At 46.9% G+C, this 25,584-nt stretch overlaps 1 protein-coding gene across 20 annotated transcripts in view; it reads right to left on the reverse strand.

Annotated features, from left to right (window-relative positions):
• The window catches only part of MAPT (microtubule associated protein tau), a 90,257-nt gene extending 80,135 nt beyond the window's left edge, over positions 1 to 10,122 (reverse strand). For 2 of the 20 annotated variants that reach the window (XM_073235725.1, XM_036997247.2), the window contains exon 1: positions 9,786 to 10,111. The gene's annotated coding sequence lies outside the window, so the exon portion shown is untranslated. Of the gene's footprint in view, positions 1 to 9,001; positions 9,024 to 9,689 lie in introns of those variants that run through there. The other 18 variants (XM_036997262.2, XM_036997260.2, XM_036997246.2 and 15 more) reach the window with 17 other exon arrangements.
• Between the last annotated feature and the right edge of the window lie 15,462 nt (positions 10,123 to 25,584).

The raw sequence follows: 25,584 nt of genomic DNA on the forward strand, positions 1-25,584 counted from the left end.
AAATGAGGGTATGGCTAACTTCCGGAATTCAGTCTTGCCAGCGATAAACAATAGGGAGATCTTTTTAAAAGTTTTTTTTTTCTAATTTTGCCCAGATCATCAATTTATAACAGGAATCCTGCCAGTTAGACATTTTCTCCCCTTGCATTTCCCATCAGACATCAAACATTGGTTCATAATTATTTATAGCACCTTAGTGACAGTGAAAAGGATTTATGTCAATTTATTCCATCTTTATTAACACTCTTCAGGGAACAACAAACAGTCATCACTCACTGTGGTGATAAGAAGGAGGAATTCAGAACTAGAGGAGGAAGAATTGAACCCAGTGGAGAGACGCCTAAGAGCCATGTTATCTTCACAGGATTAACTCTGGGGAAGAGATTAAGTAGGTTTATAGAAGGTTCAGGTGAGTTTGTGAATGATGATTCCATTAGTCAAGCGGATTTAGGGATTCTTCTGCAAAGTCCTTCTTTTCTAAACTGGTAAAGGCAGAAAATAGATACACCAGACAGACAGGGAGAAGACAGACAGCAGATGCAGAAGCTGAACTGCTGCACTGTAGTTGAAGCCAGCACAGAATTTTCCTGTTCTTAGGAAAACGACATGTCAGAAAGTGGATGGGAGAGGGCTAGTGACTCTTCCGGGGAGCTATTCCTGGTGATTCTGGCAACAGGCAGGCAGTTTGAAAGGGACAGGTTCATGCAAATCTACACCATGATTACTATGGTACCCCAACATATCGGGTTATGTACAACTATTTTATTTGTATATACAACCTTTATTTGGCTGATTAACATATGTTGATTTAAATTCTAATGCATTATCAATACCAAAGTTGAAAGCTGTTCAGATTTTCAGCAAACCCAATATAGAAAATCCAAAGAAAGTAATGAATATTCACATTTAAATAAATATAATTTATTATAGAGTGTGTGTATATATATATATATAAAATGTAAATATATTTATATGTATATATATTTTCAACCGAAGAGATTCTTTAATTTGTAACCTTCCCTTGGACATTTAAGCATTTGGCTTCTGATTATTAATTATCCAGTCAGCCTCCTTTTGAGGGGTAAGGCATGGTGGGGAGTGAGGTAAGAATGGTTTCATGCCGCTGTCCAATTAAGAACAACTGAAAAGAAGCAGCTCTGAGATGGCCTGTAAGTTAACGGCAGAAGTGGATTTGATCTAGGACAATTCTGCTGACAGAGAATTTGGAAGGCAGAGCTGTCCTTTACCCTGGGGGGAGGGGCACAGGTCCACAGTTCCTCCATGAACTGGTCGTTCCCTGCACTTCTCCTGCTTGGCATTGTATGTTAGCTGCAGATCACATGCCAGGCAATTATGGACCCAGGGGTTCTTCTAATATCTTTGGTGTCCTGGGGATGAGGACATAAAGATCAAAGGGCATCCCTGGACTCTGCTGTACAACTGCAGACGTGGTCCCCAAATGACATCATCCAGCCTTCTGGGAAAATGGAAAACTGGGCCATAGGCTGGTAGGAAAACCAGCATCTGGGACCAGAGATAATTACGTATCTTTTTCTTTGATGCCTGATTTAGCAGTGGAGTGGACAAGTCCAGCGGAAGGGCTATGAATGAAACATCATTATCAATGGCTTCAGATTTTATTCTAATTTGCTGATTTAAATGTTTTTCAATTGTTGGATCTTGATCTAAAATTCCTTCACTTAAGGGAGTTAATAGAGTAAAGAGAACTTAATTTTGAGTCTTATGGGGAGAATTGTGCAATGCTCCCTTAAATTGGGATCCTATGTGAATGGATTCCAAGTGCTGTGCTAGAGACAGGCAAAAGGTCGGGGGAGAATATGCCCACTATTTCCTTAATACGAAAGTCCCCACAGGAGGCCCTCTCCTCACTGACACTGTGTAAGAAGCAGAAATGAAGCACTATAAATATTCAAGGCTGGGTCTTCAGGGTCTGATGTCCACAGCCAAGGCCTCCTTCTACCGTAGCCAAACTTCTAGGTCCATCATACTTGTTATAGTAATCATATAACTTAAATAAGGTGCAAGCTAGTAAAATACAAGTGTAAAATCAAAGATGAACTCTTAAAATCATTAGTTGATTATAAGAGAATCAAGTTGAATGCTTTGGAAAGACTTCATAAAGGCAATTTTTTAACTGTCAAGTGAGATATCAAAGGTTGAAAAAGACAGTAAAACTGCAGGGATTCTGCATTCAGATCACTCCACAGTGTAAGTCCTTGTTGCAAGGCACCGAAACCAGAAGACCTGGATATGCTTTATGGGTGTGGCTTAGGCAAACAAGGCAAGGGATTCCGACCAGCTGACCCAAACACCGAGAGAAGGCCTGGGCCCTGCCCCAAAGATGCGGTAATACCTGTGCGGCTATCTGGTTTAAGTCAGTCAAATGTTTGAACTATATATGGATCATTAACGATTTTCTGGTTTAATGACTTAAAAAAATGATGTATTATGACTCTCAGTCTTCATTTCATGGTTAAGGCCTCTTAAACCACAATTATTAATGCAGATATGACATGCTTATTGGATACTTGAAATTCCCTGGATTCAAAATACAAGTTTGCTTTATTTAACATTTTTCTATAAAGCCCGCTTGTCAGTTTACCAACTTCAACACTCTGTTTAATGATTTCATTTGTAAAATCTCTCCTCCACTGCCTTCCATTACTTTCTTAATCCTATCAGCACTCTCTTTATTCAATGAGTAAAACTAGTAAGATCTCTGAACCCAACATACTAAGCCAGGTGGGAGGGATGGTGGGAGGGAGGGCAGTTCAGCTCAGGCTGGTGTGGAGAGTACACAGTCTATTCTGGGCACAGAGCAGATTTCAGGAAGGAAGGGGACAGAGCAGGGACAACAGATGATAAGTCACTCTGCTTGCCTTTGGCAAGAGTCCTGTGTGTACATTTATACATGGGTATGTGTGATTTTTAGGGGGCCCACTTCCACCTAAACAACAATGCCTGGTTCCAGGGGAGCCTGGCAGCTGCCCACTTGCATCCTGATCCCTAGTCAGTGTGACATTCTATTTGTTACAACTGATTCTGTCCCCAGGGTCAATAGACACCTTTACACATTCATTCAATCACAAGTGCCCTTCCAGAGGCTGCTGCCCATGAGGTCATTTACTGAGCAATTACTGTGTTCCAGGCATTGGGCTAAGCACTGCATCACCCCATTTAAACCCCACAACAACCCACGAGATAGGTACTACCATGCCCCCAGTTACAGACAACAAAAAACTCTCCAAAAGGCTAAACAACAAGGCTTAGGTCCCATACTGAGGGAGCCAGGATATACAGCCAGGAGGTCTGATCAGAGCCCACACCCTTAACCATTAGGCCAGACCTCATGTCTCTAACTGCAGGACGCTGCCCTGCACTGGGAGCCTGTCACAGTGAAAACAGCATCTGCCCTCAAGGTGCTAACAAACCTTTGAATAACTGAGGCACAAAATACATTTTTGGGGATTAATCTATAGAGTCCCTGTTTGTGGCAAGCACAGAGCCTGCTGGAATATTAACAAAGCAAAACCAAATTCAGATAATCTGCCTGGAAGTCATTCAGGCTTGCATTTTGTGGAAGCAGATTCTAGCTGCACATCTGTAGAGTTTCCTAATCAAGAACACAAAAAGCTCAAAACCATCACGAACCAGCCTCACATTGTCTCCCCACACTCAGGCGAGGGCCATCTGTGCAGGAAAGGAACCTGGCAGAGGTGGAAGGAGCATGGTGCCTGGCGACAGGAAAAGAATTCTTGGGCAGCAACCCCTTTGGCAAGATAATAGGGTGAGACCGGCATGCATGGGACATGTCTGACTGTTCACACAGCAGGGCCCAGAACTGCACCTACGTCGCACGTTTGCTTGGGTGGGGTGGCAGCGAGTCCTGTGGATGGAGGATTCCAGGCAGTCCATCTACACCACAGTATAACAGAACAGTTATTGCAGAGCCGGGGCCCCAAGAAGTGAGAAAAGCCTCCAGGTCCACCCCTGCCAAGGGAGACCTGAGATTTTTACGTGAGGACCTTCTATGCTCTCCTGATGCCTCTTGCACCCACAGGCTCAGAGCTGGTCCCATCAGCAGGTATCAAAGCTTCAACCTCTTGGAAGGGCAGAACCTAAGATGAGGATCTGAAGTCCCTAAAACTTGAGTGATTTGACCCTTACTGTAACTGAGTCAGTCATGATCCCCAATCTTCATTTCCAGCCTTCTCTGAGCCAATTAGACCTGGCTTCTCCTTTGTATGACAGAGTAGTCCTGAAATCCTGGATCTGGGGGAGAAGGTTTAAAGTCCCCAGAATATTTTTCTCTTTGCTCTATAAACAGAGGCCCAGAAGTTGAGTGAAATCCCTCACTCGATGTGTCAAAGCCACATCAGAAACCGCGAGCTTTAGGTTCCAATTCCAGACTCTTGCAAAAGTTGGTTTGTGAGCCAGTGGTTGCGGAATTAGAATATTCCACTAGGTCAGTGTTTCAGGTCATGCTTGGGTTCCCAGGTCGGCCCACAAAACCTATTAAGCCCACAGGTAGCTAAGAGAGGGATGCGGCTAATGTCAGACACCCAGCTCCACTACTCACTGGCTGAGTGACCTTTAATAAGTTACTAACCTTTTTTTACTTCAATTTCCCCATATGTAACACAGACATCGTAACAGCACTTGCTACACAAGGGGTTGTGAGGATCAGACGAGATGATCTCTGGGGAGCTCTTAGAACAGTGACTCCTAGATGACAGTGAATATAAGCCTCCAGTAAGAGAACAGTGCCAGGGTGACAATGTTTATATGGCACTAGTGACATTTGTGGCTGGAACATTCTGTGGTGAGGGCGTCTGTCCCGTGCTTTGTAGTACGTTTAGTGGCATCCCTGGCCTCTACTCACTAGAGGCCACCCCACCTCAAGATAAACATTTTTTAAAAAAACAGATAAAATTTTTCATTTTATTGTGAAAAAAAATTGTCTAAATATTTAATTGGCCCCAGGGGTTGAGAACCACTACTTTACAGGAAAAATGTGGAGAGTCCCAGCTGGAATACTGGGCTCCTCTCCTGGCTGCGGCCCAGTGGGTGAGGCTGGGGTCTTTTCCCCTCACCTACTGAGGTGCCCCCCATGCCAGCCCCAAGTCACTAGTGGGAGCACCCAGAGTGGCAGGTTAAGAGCGGTCGGTGAGGTGGGCATTTCTGCGGATGGTAAGGGGTTGGGGGGGTTCATCATTTTTTTCTTTGATGATTAAGAAAGCAGGGTAGGAAGGAGAGGGAGGAGCAGAGGCAAATGGGGTTTCCCATCTCCATCCCTCTGGTCTCCCCGCATGAGGAGCATCTGCAGCCCCTTAGGTGGCAGGGTAGGGTCTTCTTTCCCCTGGGGTGGAGTGTGGTCTCTCCTCTTCCCTTTTTTCTGCACCCTTTGGGCAAACAAGGGTGAGGTGAGCAGTGGGAACCAGGCTCTGGGGCCATAAGCAGGAGGTGCTGCAGTGGGAGGGGATAAGGCGTGGAAGCAGGGGAAGGCATGGAGGTACACCAAGGGGTACGGACAGCTTTCTGGGTGTCCCTTGGACACAGCAGGGGACAAACTGGATTGAACTGTCCCCAAAGCTTCCTGATGCCATGACCTTGAATAAAGTCCCCCTCTCATTCTGCTTACTCTTCACCAACTTTTGGACCTGCATTTCCCCACTTTATCCATCTATTTGTTAAATGAGTAAGGGCCTAATACCTGTTGTATGTCTAGCACTCTATAATAAAGTTCCCAAGGATGTTTTTGTTTTTGAGTGATTCCTTTTCAAGGTGGGAGTAAGGAAGATACTATCTAACTAAATAAGGTGGCATAGTCCAGTTGTAAAACTATCATGTGTTTAATTAGAAAACAAACACATGTTGGTATACACAGCTGTGGAGCCACTCAAACCATACATATAAATGCTGAGGGAAGGTGGGATAGAACACAATTTCTTAAAATTTTCAACAAATGTGCTTCACAAGCTGATAAAGGGTGAAGGAAAATTCAGCCTAAACAAAGAGCACCAAAATCCTATTACATCCCCAGGCTGGCACTGCCATCAAAGGACATGTGGGTCAAAGAATATGTTCAACAGGAGGGGCTCTTTTTCCAATTGGAATTAATCTGACCCTTCCTCAACCAAACCAATTCTACATTTTTTTCTTGGGATTTGTGGGAATAATCCATTTCTTTTGTTCTTGTCAGGAGAGCTGTTCCTGATACTAGAAACCACTTAAAAGCCACGCCTTTCTCCAATGGGCATGTACAGAGGATGCCTGTGCCCGGGCTGGGCCACACAGTCCTGGGCCACTCATCCAAAAACCAGCAAAGCCAATAAGCCCCTCCCCCAGATTGTTCAAAGACAACCACAAGAGTCAAGCCAGGTTATTGTAGTAAACATAAGCAAATGTTGGTTAAGGAATTATCAGCTTCAAGAGTCATTCTGGATTGGGCACCAGGGAGGGGAGTAATTTACTTATTTGTTTAAAAGAAGGGTTTGGAGATGGGGAAATGGAGAAGCAAGTCTTACAAGGTAAACATAAGCAAGGTAAATCATAAAACACAAAGTAATGCCCTAATTCATGATGCTAAAAACAGGCGTTTCTCTTTTTGTTGCAGGATGGGTCAATTGGAGGGGCAGTGATCAGGTAAAATCAAAGCATTCCTGCTAAGCCAGTGGCCTTGGAGGAGCAGGCCGGGTAGGCAGAGGTCATAAATTCCACCATCCATCCCAAGCCGGGCATGGAGTTACAGGTTTCTGAGCGTTAGAGGCCAACTGGGGTCTCCTTGAACGCAAACAAGTCCCGGCCTGATTCAGGGACAGTAGTCGATAGCCCTTGGATTGGTGTCAGGCTGGCTCAGCGCTCCACCGTGGGAGCACGGGAGCAAACATTTCACCCCTCAAGATCCTAAGAGGAGGCCGTTTTGTTAAAGAGCACACAGAGCCAGGGATGGAGTTTCAGGATCGGCATATGATCTGGCCTTGGGTATTCCGTTAATAGCCCCCAGGCCTTGACCACCTGAGAGCCCCAGCGTACTGCCAACACTATGCAAAATGGAGCGAAATCGCGGACGCCTGGCCTGGGCTTTGTTCTCAGCATTGGGCTAAATGCGCTCTCTCCTGGCCTCCTCATTCCCTTTGCCCCAACCGACCAGAGGTGAGCTCTCTGCCAGCGGTCCGCCCCGGGGCCGCCGTGCTACAGGCTCCCCTTCCTAGAGCCGCTCAGAGATGCTCGCTCTGTCTAGAACCAGCATCCTGAGCCCAGCTCTATGGGTGGTGGGAGGCGGGAGCGGAAGATGCTGGAATGATCTTGGGATCAGGTTCTCCAGAAACCTGCCTGCTTTGCAAGGAGGCCTCCCGGTGCCAACCTCGACGCCACAGCCGGGAAGGTTCGGTCTGGCCGCCGGCGGGCTCTCTACCCTGAGCCGAGTCAACCCCCAGATATGCAGATCAACCTGCGAGGCTTGCGTGGATGCTTCGGCCCCCAAGAAGCTCATCCTTTCAGAACTGCGCCCTCACTCCAGCATTCACTGATCGCATTAACCAGAGAACCGCGCAGACCCGGCTCACCGCTGGAAGACGAGGTTGGGACTTGCTCGCCAGGGATCCGTACCCGCCCAGCTTTTCAGGAGCAGCAGTAAACTTGGGCTCTTAAGTGAAAATCCCACACGTTGGTAAAATAATATTCAGCCGCAATGTTAAAAATACAAGACGGATGCCTATCTGGGTGGCTGCCGGAGGCCAATTAGGAGGAGCCAAGGGCTCAGGGTTGGGGGTCTCCCTCCAGCGCCCCTCAGAAGACAAGAGGGGACGCGGCCGGCCCTAACCCGGGTTTTAAATTTCTATTGGGAAAGGGCGGGGCAACGCCGCTAGTCGGTTCTGTGAACGCGTGTGGTGTCCATGGTAACGTCCCTTCCAAGCCCCGGCCCCCCAAGTCAGCTCGGGGAAAAATGGGTGTGGTCCGAAGCACCAGAGGAAGCCACTTGCCCTCTCCTCACATTCTCCCTCTTGGCGAAGCAACACGGCGTGAAGCGGAAGGGACCCTGCCTGCGAGATCCCCTCAACCTCCCGGGTGTAGCCGGTGCCTCTAGATACGCAGCCTAGTGGGGTGTGGTCCCCCCAGAACGCGCCGGGTGTAGGGAGAGGTGTGCTCCCTCCGCTGCCAGGCGCACAGAACGCGGAGACCTCGAATCCCAGTCCTTAGGCCCGGCGGCCGCTTCCTGGCGCGCGGCCGGGCTCCGGGAGGCAGCCGCGCAGGGTCACGCCAGTTTCATGGGTGCCCTCGGGACTGTGACTCGAGTTCACCGACCCTAGCAAGCCCCAAGATCTAACAAAGGGCTGGGAAATGAGGGCGAAAAATGGGGGGGGGGCTCCCTTATAGAATAAAAGCCAAAAAACCACGGCTGGCAACGCAGACCACGTAATCCCTACAAACAAAGCGGCGAGCCCCCGAGGAAGATCCTGGGTGAACGCCCCAGCAAGCCCGCAACAGCAAAACGCCAAAATTTCTGCGCTGATTGCCACCCTCCTCTCCCCACCTCCCACACTTTAATGACAGTCCCCGCCCTGTCCGCTGAAGCTCAGCCACCGGCTTGGAGTGGTACAGTAAAGATAGGACACGCCGCAAAAAGATGGCACCTCGCGTTCGGAGGGGAAAAAAAACCAGGGGTGTCAGTGGGAGGAGGCACAGCTTACCCTCCCCCTCCTCGCCCACCCAGATCCACACCCACTGCCGCAGTGAGGGGCGAGCCCTACGCGCCAGCCCCAAGCCTCCGGCAGGGAGCGCACATGCCGGACGCCCAGCGAAGGGCGCAGAGAAAGGGGCCCGCCCCGAAATGCACCTGCAACCCCCGCGCGCGTCTGTGCCGGGCTGCGGCTGTGAGCACCAACGAGCAGGGGTCTGCAGCTGCTGAGCCCTTCCACCTTGCAAGGCCAGGTGACCCCAGCCTTTCCCAGCCTCTACGTTGGGATCCGCGTATTACCTTCTCTCGCTCGGGCACGGCGCTCCTCGCGTCTCGGTGCCCGGCAAGCGCAGGGGGAAGGGCAACCAAAGTGACAGCGCCTGGACCCCTCCCCATCTCCCCGATTCCACTCCCAGCCCCCAAATGTCCCCTGAAGGTTTCTGAAGGAGGAAAACGGTAAGAGGCTGGGCCACCGCTTGAAATCAGGGGCAGGGAAAGCCCCACGGAATCGCTGTCGGAGATTTGGGAGGGGCAGGCAGGGAATCATCTTTTCTAGAACCCAATCCTTTAGGGCTGATGGCAAACCGGGCAGAGAAATCGAATTACAGGTCTGGTTTTGGGGGTCGTCATTGGACACCCCCCGCCCCTCACACACACACATAAGACACACGCCCATTGCGGCAAAAGGCGGCGATCGGGAGTGCATAACAGCCTCTCCCCCAGGTCACCGCCATCCGTGCCCCACCCTCCGGGCACAACCTCTACCCGGGTCCGCGCGAAGAGGGTCGAGTGTACCCCCGTCGGCGCGCGCGCGCGCACACACACACACACACACACACACACACACACACACACACACACACACACACATTCTCACACGCGTGCGTGCATCCCTTGCATGGATCCCTTTACAAGCCGCCCTATCCCAGTCCCTGAGTGCCCAGGGCATAGGGAAGGGTTCCCCGCCTCGCCCCCGACCAATGCTCACCTCATGAAATCCATCTCTGTGGCGGGGGACGAGGGGCGGTGGCATGAAGTACAGGGGGCGCGGACCAGGAGGCAGATTTCGAAGCCTCGCGCTTACCTGATAGTCGACAGAGGGCGAGGACAGGAGAGGAAAGCAGAGGAGAAAGTGGCTATGATGGTGGCGGCAGAAGGTGGGCGGCGGCGGTGGCGGCGGCGGCGGCGCTTCTGCTGGTGCGGGAGCTGGTGGGTGGCGGAGACTGCGGGCGCGCGCACCGGGGAGAGAGCGCGCTCCCGAGCCGGCGGGCGGCGCACGCGCGAGCAGCGGGAGCGCGAATCTCCCCCGGGGCCGGGAGGGCTGCTAGACCTCCGCGGGCGTCTTCTCCTCCGGCCACCAGTGGGCGCGCGCGAGCGCCCCGCCGCTCGGCCGTCCCCCGCCTTCTGGCTTGCTCCTCTCGGCGTTTCTCTTTCCCGGTCTTCAGTCCCTGGAGGCCTCGGGCCGCGGCTCTGACCTCCACGCGCACGCGCGCACATTGGCGCACGCGCACTCTGGGTCTCCTCTCACCGCTGGAGCCTTTGTCTTCTTTGAGGGTTCTCCTCCCTCGGGAGGGAGGCTCAGTTGCTTCCTGGGGTCGGGAAGAGGCTCCGCCCACAGCTCTGCTGTCTCCTTCCAGCGGTCCTTGGGTGATGTCCTATCTCGGAAAAGTCCTGGACGGGTTTCCACATGCAGGCCTCGTCCAGGCTTGTGCTGCGGCCGCTGGCCAGGCACCCAGACCCTCCCCTGAGTCTCCTGAAATGGTCCCCCTTGTCGGGGATCAGTTTCCCTGGGTCTTCCTTTCAATTTTCTTTCCATTTTTTTTTGTTACTGACCAAGGTGAATTCTTTCTTTAGCGAATCCACTTAAACAGGCTCGGTTGTAATGCAGTAGTACAGTTTTTTGTTTTTAAACAAAGAGCATTCGAATCTGTTAAACCTTGACTTTAGAATTAAATTTAAATTGGATGAGGGTTCAAATAGTGCTTATCGCATTGCAGAGCATTTTCACAATTATTTTTATCTTATTTGTTGAAAAAATACCGTTATACTGTAAGTAGAGCTTGAGATCTGAATTTCTAAGTGCCTGCTGGAGATTCTCACCTGGATGGCACACCTCAGACTGAAACTGACCGGAAGCTTCCATTCTCCTAGTCACCTGCGCACACCCACTCCACCCCTCCCTCACCTCACGGGATTTGGGGGCAGCTATTTTGTCATGGGAGGATGGGAACTTGTCTTAAAGATTTAATTTACATAACACACACACACACATACCTATAACCAACATTGTATGTTGTGGATTAATACAAAAAACAGGTTATTAAGATGCTTTATTTACATGGTTTAGTTAACATTATTATTGGGAATACTGGGTGGGTAAGGGAGACAGGGGCTAATTTCTTAAGCCACTGGTTCTGAGTCTCTGGAATTGACCTTTTTGTTGTTATTCTAACTAACATCATCCTGGTTAAAGACCGCTGCATTGATTCTGGACATGGGGTGACATCGCTGGTCTCCCAGCTTCCTGTTTCTCCCCATCTCAGATCAGTTTTGCACTCCCTAGTTGGATCAATCTTCAGAAACAGTGATTTAAATCATGGCACTCTCTTGCTCAAAAATACCTAAAGGTTCCAACTGTGCCCAAGTGAAATTAAACTCTTTAGCCTTAATCTTCTCAGCATTCAAACCTCCCCACTACTAACCTGACCCCCTAATCTGAGCCTCTGTCCTCTCCAGGTTTCCTTCATCCTGCATAGGGCCAACTGAGCTTGTTTGATTGGAACTCTTCCCCCTCCCTTTCTCCTTATCCCTCCTTTTTGCTGAAATAGAAATCTCATGGCCACATTCAGCCCACCATCCCTACCACACAGAACCATAGAAGGCAGAATGGCATAGGGATTGGATTGGGTTCAGAAGAGTTGGGTCCTCATCTTAGCCATATTGCGTGACCTTGGACCAATTCATTAACTTCTCTGGGCTTCAATTTCTTTATGCAATAGTGTTCCAGGGAGGATTAGAACTCCAGATTCACAATTTGGGCTCTCTGCTATCAAATCTATTCACATACTGTTTCAGTCAAGGTAAGCTAACTGTTGTAACAAAGCAATGGCATAAACACAACTCTCCTAATGTCTAGGAGGTAGTATTCCAGGTAGGTGGGTGACCTCCTCCTTGTAAGGCTCGGAAACCCAGGCTCCTTTCATCTGTAGCTCTGCCATCTCTTAAAGCCTTTGCATGGTTAAGGTTGGGCCATTGCACATGGGGTCCAGCCTGCAAAGGGGGAAGGATCAAATGGAGGAAGCATGCTGGCTCTCCTAGAGGCTGGAAATGTCTTTAAATCAACATCCACTGTTAGGATTTAGTTACATGACCACCCCTAACTGCAAGAGAGACCAACAAATGTAGGAGAGTTTTGTGCCCAGGAAGAAGAGGAGAAAGGATTTGGTGCAAGGTAAACTGTCTATGCACTGACTTACACGGGAGGTAAAAAAAGATCCATGGGAAAAGATTCTGAACTTGTCTATCATGAGATTCTGACATATGTGAATATATCAGCAGACCTTGAGGGGGTTGTGGTAACTAGAGAGAAAGATAAAAGCCAGATTTCAAATTAAGTTCCTGCGAGAGAAGGCAGCAGTGTAAACCTCTATAGCAGAGGCTTTATTTATTTATTTGTAATTAATTTTATTTATTTATTTTGCTATCATTAATCTACAATTACATGAAGAACACTATGTTTACCAGGCTTCCCCCTTCACCAAGTCCCCCCCCACCCCACTACAGTCATTGTCCATCAGCATAGCAAGATGCTGTATAATCACCACCTGTCTTCTCTGTGTTGTATAGCTCTCCCGATGCCCCCCCCACAACACGATACATGCTAATCGTAATGCCCCCTTTCTTTTTCCCCGCCCTTATCCCTCCCTGCACACCCATCATCCCCAGTCCCTTTCCCTTTGGTAACTGTTAGGCCATTCTTGGGTTCTGGGATTCTGCTGCTGTTTTGTTCCTTCAGTTTTCCTTTGTTCTTATACTCCACATATGAGTGAAATCATTTGGTACTTGTCTTTCTCCACCTGGCTTATTTCACTGAGCATAATACCCTCTAGCTCCATCCATGTTGTTGCAAATGGTAGGGTCTGTTTTTTCTTATGGCTGAGTAATATTCCATTGTGTATATGTACCACATCTTCTTTATCCATTCATCTACTGATGGACACTTAGGTTGCTTCCATATCTTGGCTATTGTAAATAGTGCTGCGATAAACATAGGGGTGCATCTGTCTTTTTCAAACTGGGCTTATAGCAGAGGCTTTTTAACCTTTCTCATGCCATGGAACACTTTGGCAGCCTGATGAAGCCCCTTCTCAGAAGAATGTTTTTAAATGCATAAAATAAAACACATAAGATTACAAAGAAAATGCATTATGTAGTTATTAAAATATTTAAATATCTATGATATGGTATATGACAGATATTCCATATGAAATCCATAAGCAATGTGCTAAAAGAGGGGCATCAATATAAAAGGTTGAGAGAAACTCTTTTCTGTAGGTCAGGCCTGCATGGGAGAAGTTCTTATAGAATTAGGCCTATTGAGAGCAATGGGAATGATAGACCCCCAAAAAGAGAGGCCAGGTGTGGCCTATAACTATCTGTGTAGGTGCAGGGTTAATCTTATCTCATTTGTTGCAACCCTGAGTTCATCTTCAGGGGGATCCTAAAGAAATAGTGCTGACACTGGATCCATCCAGAATGGAATTAAACTAGTGATCAATGTAGCTCTGTGCTGAGTCCAAAAATCACTAGGGACAGTCTGTACCAGCTTGTCATAGTTGTTTATAGAAATTGTACAGATTGATTGTTCACACCTGGTTTCTGTTATGTAAATTTAGTTTACCTTATTAAGTCCAATCATGCAGGCTCTTTTGGCCATGTAAACAGAAGGATTTTAAGGACCCACCCTTAGATGAGACTGTAGCCTCTCTGAAACTGAGGCATTTTAAACATATCCTAATGGTTTATGATCTTAAGATGAAGAATATTCTATGTGACTGACAGGAAGCTGCACATGGATGTCTTGGACATCTCCAATGTTTGCCTGTGATTTCTTGATCTTACTATGTTATTTCCTTTATTTTTATTAACATCTTACATGACTGTACTCTCCAGGGTCTCATAAGTCTTTCATTAATCCAAAGAAGTATAATTGGTGCACCATCAGAAGCCATGTGGACAGAAGCATTTATCACAATGACTGTTGAGGTTGAAGTGGAGGCCGACAGGCCTGACCTACAAAGAATTAGGGAATTGGGTAACACAACACAGATTCCCTGGGGGCAAAAGAGACAGGCAGCCAGAAAGGGTATTATTTAACTCATACCATCAGAAGAAATCAAGGATGAATGGTCAGGAAGCCAAGTCAGTCACCCCAATAAAAAGTCACACTCCCCTGCCTGGTTTTCAGACATGAGCCAGTTTTCAGATCCAGAACCAATTGATTGAAAGGAGGCTGGTTCCCCATTAAGCAGGACCTGAAACACTATGGTAAATATATTCTGGGGAAAGAGGAATACCCAAGTATTTTGAGGACTCTTGGACACAGGGTCTGATTTGACACTGATACTGGGAGACCTGCAGTATTATTACGGCGTTCAGTAGAGTGTAGGCATATGAAAGCTGGGCAATAAATGAAGTCCTGGCCAGGGTCTGGCTGATAATGAGTCTGCTGGGTCCATAGGCCCCATCTAGTAGTCCTCATTTCTGTGGTTTGTATCTCTGACTCTGACGCTCAGGTTTCCCTGTTTCATTTATAATCCTTATGGTTACGTTGGGCCTACCCAGATAATCCAGGATAATCTCATCATTGAAAGATAATTAATTTAATCACAGTTTCAATGTCCGTTTTTCCATATAAGGTAACATTCGCAGGTTCCAGGTCATGAACATCCTTGGTGGGGGCATTATTCTGCTTACCACAGAAGGGCAAGGTGACAATGACACTCCCCCCACCCCCAGGAAAGAGGGCCTGGGTCATGCAGTCAGGTAAGCCCTGAGACTAACAGAGATGATGGACCATAGGATGAGGGGAATCTAGAATGGATAGTGGAATGGGGAGATGAGTATCAGTTGTGAGTCCAAGACCTGTTACAGCTGTGGGGGACTGAAAGTTAAGAGAGAAAACTAACCTTCCTGTTTTCTAAGTTTCCTCCAAGAAGAGAGGCCCACTGCGATACTGAAAAAGCTGCTCCCTGAATGTGTATTAAAAAGTGGGTCTGAATGGTGCAAGGGATGGATGGTGATGGACTTGGAGAGGTACTGCCTAGATTCCCTCTAAGGAAGGACTTGCTGCCCCACCTACTCGTTGTACTGTCAGCTGATGGCTTGCAGTTGTCATACCTTTCAGGGATGGCCTCAGCTGCAGAGAGCTGCCTCCTCAGGCTGTGTCCTTCCTGGGGCACCCCACATCTAATGACTTACCCTGGCAGAGGGACATTCAATGTGAGGCAACTCTGATGGCCCATCTTGGCTCCAGACAACCCCAAGCGGTCAGCTGAGGCTGCTGCTGGCCTGTAGCATAGCCTGGCTTCTCCTTTCCTGCAATCTCGCTCCTTCCTCTCCCTTCCACAGGTATTGCTCCCCAGGACATGACCTAAATATCTCACATGCTAAACTCTGTCTCAGAATCTGCTTCCCAGAGAACCCAGCCTGCATCTTCATTAATGCATGAAATGACAAAATCTAATAGTGGGTTTAATAGCTTTCCTAGTTTCAAATAGGGACAAATACAAGTGATATTTTGAGGTATCTGTAACACATGTACTATGATATGAAAATATCAATATGATATTGATACACATTCCTTACTGCAAGTGAAGACAAGCTTTTTGCCTCCTAAATTCATGGGCCCTGAGCTTAAGAACCCCTGTCTTCTTTTTCTATGTAATGGGGGTTTAATAAGTTCATTTAATTAAATTATATACAAGCTACAGTGAGATGCGGTGAGCATGTTCTTAATGACTGGGTCAGTTAGTCTTAGATTTAACTAAGTGACAACAAATGCAAAGCAGCAGTGATTTAAATGAGACAAAATCTTATTTCTCTCTGGATATAGTAGCCCAGAAATAGGGGTCAGTGGCTGTTTTAGAAACTCTAAGGCCTCTTGGAGCGCATGTCCATCTATTTGGTTTCTCTCCCATCCTTAGCATGCTGCCTTATTGTCTAAAATGGCTGCTTCAACTCCAGACATCACATCCCCAGAAAGTGGTGAAGAAGGGAGCATCTCTGTCTTTTTAAGGATACTTCCTGGAAGTCACACATGATATTCTCATTAATATCCTATTCGTCAGAATTTACACAGTTACGCATAGTTGCCAGTGAGGCTGGGAAATGTAGTCTTCATGTGAGAGGGCCTGTGACCAGCTAAATACTAGCACAGGGGGAGGAGGAATATCAATTAATACGCCATAATAATGCAGTCCTCTCTCAAAGGCAACATAGGGAAATATCAATGTAAGACAGCTAAATTAGAAAGTGAGTAATAACATTATACCCAGAAGGAACCATCGCCAGGTTTCCTAAAGGAAAACCCTAAAGGTCAGTTCCCCAGCTGCAATTGAAATGGGAGTTAATTTACATGCAAATTTGTAAATACCTTAATTATGTAAAGTGAGGCAGATCCATGCTTTAATTTCTCTGGACTTACCTCTCACTAATTATTATTTAGGCTCAAGTTTTCCGTCTTTACACTTCCTGAATGCCTCTTCCCTACCTCTTTTTCCCTTCATTGCCTCTTGTCTAGGCTCCCTGGGTTCCAGCAAGAAGCAGGATGAACACAGATGAGGGTTCAGGTTACACATGCCTCAGCAGCTTAGCTCTATTGTCAGCAAAGCAAGGGTGATCCTGGGGACCAGAAATAGGGACAAGGCATAACGGATCCATGAGGTCATCCTCTCCTTATATTTGACATTTCAAATAAAGAATACTCTGGATTTCCCTGCCTAGAGGAGTGTCAGGTAACTTGGGGAGTGTTCAGAGGGGCGCCCCAAATACAAAACTTGAAAAAGTTGAGCTCAAAATCTTTTACTTAAACCATGCTATCAGCTGCAAGATCCTACTCTATGGAAGATGCAGTGAGAATTCTCAAAGTTACCAAAATATTAAAAATTGAATCAAATCTCATGACTTTACATATCTATGTATGGAGACAGTCTGGTGTTTGTCCTTTATTTTTTACAAGCTCTTCATTATTCAGAGTAGATATCATTGTCATTTCTTTTTCAAGTAATACTAAGTTCTGAGTACTACCACTGACTGTCATCAGTATCCTTATTTTTTTTAATGGGAGAATCTTATTTTTTTTAATAAAGACAACACCCATCCATCCTTTCAACAAACAGCTAAGTGCCTCCTCTGTGCTGGGGATACAACAATGAGCAAGACCTCAAGCTGCTCACAGCTTATCGATTTGCAAGAGACAGATTAATTGATATTGATCTTATACATTCAGGGTTAGCCAATCTGAAAAGGCTACATTCTGTGTAATTCAAACTATATGACATTCTGGAAAAGGCAAAATTACGGTGCCATAAAAGTGTTTTTCAGGGCTTGGGAAGAGATGGAGCACAGAGGATCTTTAGGGCTGTGAAACTATATTGTGTGATTCTGTAGTAGTGGGTATGTGTCATTGTACATTTGTCCAAAGCCATAGAATGCACACCACCAGGAGTGAGCTCTAATGTACACTGTGGACACCTTGGGTGAGATTGATGTGTCAATATAGGCTCACAGATTATAAAAAGGTACCACAATGGTGAGGGATGTTGATAGTAGGCAAGGCTGTGGGGGGGGTGCAGAGGGACTATGGGAACTCTCTGTACTTCCTACTCAGTTTTGCTGTGAACCTAAAACTACTCTAAAAAATAAAGTCCATCTTTTTAAAAAGTAGATTTTTAAAAGTTGGGGAAATGCAAAAACAAGATGATTAGGTATCATCTAGGCAGCTTGTAGCACACATTCTTTAAAAATAAAATTCTAAGTAATGAATTACCCTTTAGTGATAAGAGAAAGTCATTGATGAAATCAGTGAGGGAACAATGTTCTATAACTTTGCTTTCCTATATAAAAGACTCCCTGTATTTTAAAATATCAAATACAACCTATTAGTCCCATGTCTACCATTTCAAATAAATAATTTTCTGGGTTCCTGGGATTTAGCAGTTTATTTATCAGTCTGTCCCAGAAAATTCTGAAGCACCAGGCTGCCCAGACTGTTCTCATAACACATTGCTGGGCAAAGCCTGCTGCATTTCTGTCAGCAACTGGCAGGCCCAAGACGCCATGATTTCCTCATGCTCCTCCGCATACGAATAAAGACGGTGTAAATGCTGACAGCTGACATAAAAGAGAAGCCCTGTGGGGCTCTGAGGCTCTTTGCTTTGCTCCAGTCAGAAATAATTCTGTTAGTTGAGTAGTCTGGCTTCTCTGGCACCAGGGAGTGAACTGCAAGTCACCCTCTGACAGGCTGTCCTTCTAGAATGACATAGGATGGTCTGTTTTAAACCCTGCCTCAGGGTAATGTCATTTTACATGAGTTTGCAGATCTGTAGTCTTAACGTTCATAGATAGCTCTAAATTTGCTCATGCCTTTCTCCTGTATTTCAGGAAAAAATCAAAATGGAGAGAATCAAAATGGTCTGTGGAATGTAATGGTCATGGGCGGTCCCAAGAATTTAGGGTTTTATGTTTTTGAAATGTGATCCTCATTATGCAGGAGTCCACATTTGTGAATTTGTGTAACTTCCGAATCAACACACGTGGCCTTTTGCAGTTATTCGTGGATATGTGCAGTGTGGCAGAAAATGTAATTGGCCCAACTGCGCATGTTCCCAGCAGAGGTCAAACGAGGCAACACTCTGCCTTCTTGTTTCAGCATCTGTACTGGAAACAAATGTCCTCTTCATGGTCTATACAGTGCCATGCTATTTGCCTTTTTTGTGTTTTTTTTTTATATTGGTAATTTTGCCACTTAAAATGAACCTCAAACATAATGCTTAGGCTGTCATGTGCCTCACAGAGAAAATATGTACATTAAATAAGCATCATTTAGGCATGAGTTGCAGTGCTGTTTGCTGTTAACTGTAAGCTAAACATTAATCAATCAACAATGTATATTAAATAAGGTGTTTTAAAACAGAAACACACATAAAACAAGGTTCTATATTGTCTGGTTGATGAAAATGTCATGATCAGAGGCTTGCAGGAATCTAAGCCTGTATTTCCTCTAAGAGCAATGGTTCAGAATTTGTTAGTTCAGTGTTCATGGCAACTTTATAGAACATAACTGTGTGAATAAGGGGAATGTGTATGATAGGAATCATAACTTGGTTAATGAGGACAGAGGCTGAGACAGAGCTCCTTGGCCTGGCAGATATAGGCCAGCCAGCTTGGTGTTATACCTCAGCATCTTCTCTGAACACTGCTATCCAATCACATGTTTTTTATAGGTCAGTGAGTCACCAAATTCTCTCTTGCTTTTGTGCCTTTCATTAGCCTAACTTAGCCCTGACCCTCTCCACCCCAGACCTTCCTTTCAGGGCCAGGTGCTGCCCCAGGTGTCCACTTACCACACTGGGGTGTGACCACCTGCCTATGTGTGACACCCTGGAAGACCTGGGCGGCATCTTCTTCACCTTTGTGCCCTCAGTCCATAACACTGTACCTGACTCACAGTAGGTGCTTTATAACCAGCTGATGAGTGGCTGACAGACTGGATGGACAAAAGAATGACTGGATGAAATATTTCTGAGAAATAGGTGCTGACTGTATATAGCCCAGCCTGGGAACTCAGTTAATTAGCAATCCAGAAAAGTGTTAATGTGGCTAAAAAAAAACCTTCAAACAAATACAAACCTAAGACAAAAGATATGCATAAACCCTTTTTACAGGACCTAGAGTGGAAAAGGCCATTCGGGCTGTCTCTTCTGGCTTTTGAAAAACCCTGAATCATTGTTTAGATTGAACAGCCTTTTATTAAATACCTCCCACTCCCTTTCAAGTCCACTGTCAAGCTTTATTGGATCCTGAGATGGACCAGGAAGAAATGTGGATGGCAAGGAGCAGCAGGCATCTCTCCCTTACCTCCTCCGCCCCTGTCTTTATTTACAGCTGCACAAGAATCAAGAGGCCAGGAAGGGACCAGCAAATCTAGTAATCCTGTGATGACTGTTTTTAAGCTTACAGGCAGACTTAGGCTGAATTGAAATTGTTCATTTAGCAAGGATATAGCAGAGATGTGCCTGCACACACACACTTCCAATTCTGGGGTGCCTTGATCTTTTCTCTGTGTCCTTTGCTTGCAATTTATCTTCATAACTTCTCCTCCAAAAATCCTTTACCAGCCCCTTGTCCATCTCTTCTATTCATTAACCCAAAGGTGGCTTTTTAGTGGGAGGCACAGGGTCAGCCTTTTGGTGCATTCTGGATCCCCACTGCTACTGCCACTCCCCAAGCCCCCCACTGGCTGCCAGCCTTCCATCCTCTTGGTCCCCTCACCGCCCTCCTCATGTCATTTGGACTATGCTGCTGTGCAGCTGAAATTCTCCCTCCACACTGTTTTGGGGAGATTGTGAGGCTATGACTGGCACAGAGTTAGAATGGGAAGTTCCAGAACCCAAGCCCTAGAGCCTTAGAAGCTCTGAACCAACTTTCAGAATTGTGCTGTTCAGGCTTCTCATCTTACAGAGAGGGCAACTGAGGCCCAAAGAAAGAAGCCACTGAGTGATTTAAGGACAGAGCTGGATCTAAAGTCAGGCCTTACAGTTCCCAGGTCAGCACTTTTCCCTCTGTGGCATGACTGAACGGGTGCTCTGAAAGCTGATTAGAACAGGGCTCCTGCTGGGGAGATTTTGCCCCCAGGAACACTTGACAATGTCTGAAGATGTTTCTGGTTGTCACTGCAGGGGAGGGAATGCTGTTGGCAGAGTCCAGCCACTTGTACGCAGTTCTCAGAAGCAGGATCTGGTTGCTTCCCGTGCAGGGCCTGGCTGTAGCCATCCCAGGGACACGCCTGTGCACCATCTGCAACTGGAGATGCGACCTTGCAGCTATTCCACCAGGTGGCACAGGACTCTTGGCAGATTTTTGTCTGTTTTGGTTTGGGGATTTGTTTGTGGTTTTTCTTTTCAGAACGTGACCTTTGCATTACTTTATACAAGATTTCTCACCAGCACGATTTTGGAGTGTGTAAGTCTTTGTTGTGGGCCCTGTCCTGTACATTGTAGGGTACATCGCCTCATCCCGGCATCTGCCCAGTACACGTCAGTAGCACCTCTATGACTTCTTATCTTCATGGGAGAATAGGTGGATTAAAAAAAAAGTGAGATATAACTTACGTACTATAAATCAGGTGAAAAATTTCTATGGTTTTGGTTGTCTACATACCTACTTCGTATTCAGAATTCCTCAGTCCCATCCAGACCTTGCTCACAACAAGGACCTAAATGTTTGAGTGCAATCAATTTGGCATTGTGCTGTCCTTGGAGAGGCTTTTACTGGTTCCCAGAGGAAGGTGGGATTCTGGTGAGTGGTGTGGGTGTATGCTGAGGCTGGGTGGGCCAGCAGGACTGCTCTCCCCATTTGGGGAACAGATAGAGCATATACTTACTGGCGCCCTGTGGTGGCATGGGGTCATGTGACTAGCTTTGACCAGTGAGTTGTGATGAGAAGTTATGGGTGTCACTTCCAAGCAGGAGCATTTATTGCTTATGCAAGTCCCTCCGGAGTTCTCTCCATCTGCTAAGGTGAGTCTGGAAGCACATGTCAAGATGGAGCCTCCTTCAGCCAGCATCCCTGAGTGATGACAATAAGCTCCCAGCTCCTTCCTGATCCTCATAGGACATGTAACATGAGTGGTAAACAAAATGTTGGTCAAACCATGGAGATTTGGGTATTTGTTATTGCACCACAATCTAGCCCATCCTGACTATCACAAGGCACAGGCACAGAAATCAGCCTGTAGCCAAAGAAACCATCCAATTCAAACTAGCCAGTGGAGTCCATTCAAGTGTAGAGATAATCTGGGGTTAAAAAAGAAAGCCATTGAAGTTAATTAACAAGCATTTAATTGAGTTAAAAAACACCAGCAAGCTAAAAAAGAAAACCCAACTTGTTTGTGTTATGTGTCAGTTGTTTACAAATTCAGGAGGGATAAGCCGAGCGTGAGCACAGTGTGTGCCCTTTTCTTGAGCTGTGGGTGTGGGGGATTGGCTCTCGCAAGTCACAGAGGGGCTTTTGTGTCCAACAATAGCATCTCAGGGCCACGTGTTTGCTTGTTCAACCACAGTACCTGCTTTCTCTCAGCAGTCACAGCCTATGACTTTGGGTTTGGAATCTGAAATCAAAATTATGAACAAACTAAAGAAGAAAAATTGTACTAAGCATTATAAATACAGGCGTGTATGTCTCTTTAACGCAGACAAATGTGTAGATCCAAACTAGATACACCAGAAAGAGTGCTCAGTGATTGAAGCAACTCTTTTGCACAGAACTCTTTGGTCCGCATTCCCTTGCTCAAGTGTTCGCTTCTGGGTCCTTAAATGCCTGAGGTGGAGGTGAAGGGAGGAGAAATATAAAGCTAAGATGCGTGCCCCCTGAAGACCAAAGATGTGAAGATAAGGAGTTTTGTAGGTAGTGCACAAGGAGAAACAATTAGATTTAATATTCACATAGTGAAAAAAAAATCTATGTCCTAAATTTAGAGCCTTAACAAAAAAAGTAAGGCATACCTGTCCCGGATAACTTCATCACCATGTTTTTCCTTCAACAGTTTGTAAACATCAGATGGAAGCCCTGAGCCTTGATTCATTTTTAGGATGCATTGTTGCCAGTGCTACTAACTAGTTAATATAATTGGGCAAAATGCTCAACTTCTTTGTGCCTGTTGCCTCGTTTGTGAAGTGAGATGGTTAGAAGAAAAGCCTCTGGGGGTCTCTTAACTCTAAAAATATCTGATTCTCTGAAAAGCAGCATCCTAGTGAGAAGCCTGGGCCCATCCTCTGTACACAAAAGATGCATTTTCTGAGACAACTGACCCTTCAAATCTGCCATTTTTTAGGTCTAAAAATAACTTTCTTCCAGGTAGGCTGGTTGCTGAAAAAGTCATATTTGGCAGGATCCAGGGCTTTCAGTGCCTTGGAAGCGAATGCCTCGAGAGGGCAGCTGGTGGAGTCAGGAGCTAGTGTACTCTGGGCATGGCACAGGGGTGCAGGAGCTGGGGGCGGAGATAAAGCAGCAGCAACTGGAGGTGCCAGGCAGGTCTCCCACCGTCTCCTTGCCACCAGCCTTCCTTTACAGGAAGGCCAGACCATGGGCTGCACAGGGAGCAGTGTGGCCACACCCAGTTTTGTTTTTGTCTGCCTAGGACTCCTTCCCCTTCTTCTTTGGGAGAAATGCTCTTTTTGTGCATTTGAACTGTATCGTTCTGATGGGCTGCCCTAGCGTGGGGTCCATCCCTCTGGTCATGCAAGTGGGCATGTGATCCAATCTGGGCTGAACCCTGGGCTCTTCCATTTCCAAGAGAAACAGAAACAGGGAATGAGTCCCTGGCGGGACCTTTCCCTGCCTTCTCGGCAGCCTGTTCTGAACCACCAACCTCCCCTCTCCGGCTAAGTGACTTGCAGGCAACCACTGACAACTCATGAGGCTGGGCTTGTGGGAAACAAGGAGGAGGAGGAACTCCTGGAAGCTTTTCTGTGTATTCAGCCTGCTTCTCCTCAACAGTGCTACCTCCCATGCCGGATCTTACTAATCTTTATAACTCTTGCTACTATGTTGGGTAGATAGTAGTCTCTTTTTGTTGTTTTCTGTAATGGTTGTAGTCATTGTTTACCTTTCTATTTTGCAATGAATTTAGGCTAACAGAAAAGTTGTGAAAATTCAGAGCCCTCAGAGACCTTTCACGCAGCTTCTCCTAAGGTCAGGGCCTTATAAAACCATAATACAGTGATCCAAACTAAGACATTAACATCGGTAAAATTCTATTAACTGAACTTCAGACTTTATTCAGACGTCACCAATTTTTCCACTGGTGTTCTGGTTGTTTTAAGTTTTGTTTCCCTAATTACTAGAGCGATGGAACATCTTTTCATGTATTTTTGGGTCATCTGTGTTTCTTCTGTAAAATGCCTGTTCAAATTCTTTGCCCATTTTTTTTTTCCTACCCTCTTGGACTGTTTCTCTTTATCTAATGATTTGTAGAGGTTCTTTATTTAAGAACACTTCCAAGCTCACACAGCTAACTAGAGGCCAAGCTGGGACAAGAACCCAAGACTGACCCCCTCGCCTGTTTCCCTGGAATGCCCTGTCCTCCTGGTTACTTCCTTTCTCCCCTGGTCCATATTTAATGGTGCGCGGCTGAAGGGACTGGTGCTTACAGCAGCCCCGAGAAGCACGGTGGGGCCAGGGCTGCTTCTTCCCCATTTCCCTTGTCACTACTGCTGGGCTGAGCTAATGACATTAGAGGCCATCCAGGATGGCCTTTCCTGGACACCAGCTCACTTTCTGGAAAATCTCATTTCCCTTGGCCCCGAGACAGGCTGCACAGAATGCTGGCTGCCGAGGCCCAAGAATGCATCGTTTGGATGATTGTCCCCTCGTTAATTGCCATCCTGGCAGTCATCACACCTTCTGCATTGGCAGAATGGAAGCTGCAGAAGGGAGGGCAGATGCATCTTGGGAGCCTGGGGGCCCTGTCATTCCCAGGACACCATCCATGTGCCCTGATCCCCCCTCAGGGATTCTCTCATCCTCCAGCTGTGGCTCCCAAAACTGACAGGAGGTGGTGGGTAGGGGGTGGGCAGCACCTCTCTTGGCTGCTCTGGTCCATCCCACCATGGGTCCCTTGAGAAGGGGGGCTGTGCCTTGTTTCTTTGATATTTTCCCTTTGGCTCTAATTTGTGACTAACCAGAAATCTTGTCATTTGTAGTTCCACTGGAGGAGGATAGAGATGGGGCAGGGACACCACTTGTCCTATGGCAGGGAGGGTGGTGCAGTGTGTTGAATGGTGTCCCCCTCCCCCAAATACATGTTCCCCTGGAAACTGTGAATGTGACCTGATTTGGAAGAGGGGGTCTTTGCAGATGTAGTCCACTCAAAACCTCCAGATGAGATCATCCTGGGTTATCCAGGTGGTCCCCAAAAGGAAGAAGGGAGGGCTGCATGAGGATGGAGGCAGAGGCTGAAGCTCTGCGGCCACCAGCCTGAGTCACCAAGGTGGAAGAGGGAGCGAATGGCTCTCCGTCAGAGCCTTCAGAGGGGGGCACGGCCCTACGGATGGATGCTCTGGCCTCCAGACTGTGAGAAGTAAACTATTATTTTAAGCCACTCGGTTTGTGGTAATTGTAACAGCCGCTAATACAGGTGGGAACCAGCCAGGACACTGCAACCCATAGTCTGTGAAGGGACAACGGAAATCATGTGTCCCACTGTCGCCAGAACAGGAAAATGAGGGCTGCTGGGAGAGCTGACCCACTTCTGACCAGCATAAACGAACATCAACGTGTTACATTTATATATAGCAGCGTGTGGGATATTTCTTTTGGCCAGCCCCACAGGGGACAGGCGGAGAGCAGGACGCCGGGCTCCATCACGGAAAGAAGATGGGAATTTTCTCATGGAAAGTAGAGGGCAGGGTGGGGCTCACATGGAGCACCTGTCTGAAGCACCCAACTCTTTCCCAGGCCCCCTCTAGGCCCTGGGGTGGGGCCTCAGACTCTGCATTCTTGAAAAGTTCCCAGGGATGCTGAGGTTGCTGGATCAGGGTCCCTCTTTGAGAACCACTGCTCTCTAACTGTGCTTCCTAAACTTTAATAAGCACATGAATCAC

The sequence above is a fragment of the Manis javanica genome, chromosome 4 (assembly GCF_040802235.1).
Source record: "Manis javanica isolate MJ-LG chromosome 4, MJ_LKY, whole genome shotgun sequence".
Lineage (NCBI taxonomy): Eukaryota > Metazoa > Chordata > Mammalia > Pholidota > Manidae > Manis > Manis javanica.